This window comes from Penaeus japonicus, unplaced genomic scaffold (genome assembly GCF_977035675.1).
Source record: "Penaeus japonicus unplaced genomic scaffold, GWHDUDI00000001_assembly GWHDUDI00000013, whole genome shotgun sequence".
NCBI classification, from domain to species: domain Eukaryota; kingdom Metazoa; phylum Arthropoda; class Malacostraca; order Decapoda; family Penaeidae; genus Penaeus; species Penaeus japonicus.
The window spans coordinates 25342220-25344175 of NW_028234415.1; positions in this window are offsets into that span (position 1 = coordinate 25342220).

Sequence of the window (1956 nt, forward strand, 5' to 3'; positions counted from 1 at the left end):
GGGAGTGTTGCCTTTGAAATTAATGGAGAGAAAAAGGCGAGAGAGAGGAGGCAAGCGAGGCAGAAAGAAGAAGCCTAGTCAGAGAGGCATCTCGTGAGATCCGATGGCCGATGTGATACACTTCTGTACACGGAATATAATAAGACTTTGTGTTATATCCCCCAAAGGATCGAAATAAGTAAAGACAATAACCATGCGACGCTACATGTTACATTCGATCACAACGTCAAGCAGAAATACTTTCTTACGACGCTGGCTGTGTATCGCATGGCTTTACTGTGTCTTAATCTTTCGCAATAGATTAAAAGCATCACTAAACAATTTACGACTTTGTTTACTGAGTATAAATCCGTCGTCAGGAAGAATGAACTCGAAAGGTGTAGCCAGCGCTTCATTTCACGATTCTTTAGTTCATCCGATTATGCAATCAATTCTAAAACAATTTTTTTGATAAGGTCAATTGCTATTCACCTATAACAAAAACATGAGCGCATTAACTGTAAACACCAACATTTAATTTAATCCTAAAATGCTTTTCACCTGCAATACTTCCCTCCAATCCCGCATCCCAATCTGTGTTGTCGGGAAACTGGCTGTCAGATTAACTAGCCAATCATCAGTAATTAACGCGCTTTGTCCCCCGGATCTGCCAATGAATACCAAACACGAGCTCCATCCTGATTGGCCCGCAGAGTCATATTTTCAACCAATAGCAATCGAGTCTCAGTGTGTTGATCGGCAAAATCGCCCGAGGACAGGGTCTTTCAAAAGGGGCCGAGTTTTCAGATTTTGTTAGGTTAAATCATCGAAATGTTTATTCTAGCGGTCATTATATATTCCGAAAGAGGGGCAGGGGGATCCCGGTGCATTTAGTGGTTGTCAATTAGCTACTTCGTTAGTGTCATTAAGGGGCTTTGTCTGTGGTCCGCCCGTGATCCCCCTTAAGCCGAAGGGGTCACGGGCGCACTAATGTCAACACGAGTCACCGAAGGATCTCGAGGGTGAGGGAGAGGCTGCAGCGCCGAGAGGACATCCTAAGGGGGGAGGGGGAGGGGGAGGCAAGAAGGGATAAGAGGTTTTGGGGAAGAGATGTTGAGACAGTTGTAAGGCGATGCTAAAGACCCACCAAGAACGACTAGACGATAAGAGGAATTTCTGTATGTATAATAAATCCGTGAATTATTTTCATTTGACAAAATCCTGGAATGTGGATTGCCACAGAGGATACTAGAACGCACGCAGAGGATGCGTCGAGAGAATACGGAGGCAAAACAAGATAATCCCTAATCATCATGGCGCTTTTCTGGAATACAGAAAGAGGATTCCAAGTCACAAGACAAGGGATCAAGTATCAATAAAAGGACAACGGAAAAAAAACTTCTCTTTCTCAATAAGAAATGTTAGGGAGAGATATCTATGTGGTTTAGGGTCCTGGGAGGTAATAGTTGATCGTTAGGGGGTTCGGATAGGTCGTTACGGGTTGGAAGGGTCGGGAGGAGCAATGCTAGATCACCCACATCCGGCAGACGGACACTATTGCAGGCATTTCAGGGAAGCACGGAGTGGGGAGTGGAGGGCAATGCGCACCATCAAATCGGTGTTGATTATTGACTGGCTGCAGCTGATCAGGCAATGAACTGCGAAATATACCTATGATAAAAAAGGAGAAAATTGAGTAAGGGTAAAAAAGAAAAAAAAAATTATCGTGCTGGATGAATATTTTGCCTGAAATGATGAATTATGATTTTCTTCTGTTGGACACTCCAGCACGGCAAAATATATTTACAGAAAGCAAGAGCAACCAAATATTCCACAGTGGCCAAGACTGTCACATGGCTGTCACCTTCTTATTCAAGGTGTGACGACCCAGTGGCGCAAGGGTGTTTGTCCTGGACACAATCGCCAGGGCTACGTATAACAAGGGTGTGCGCTGGGACGGGGATGACTTAGGATAGC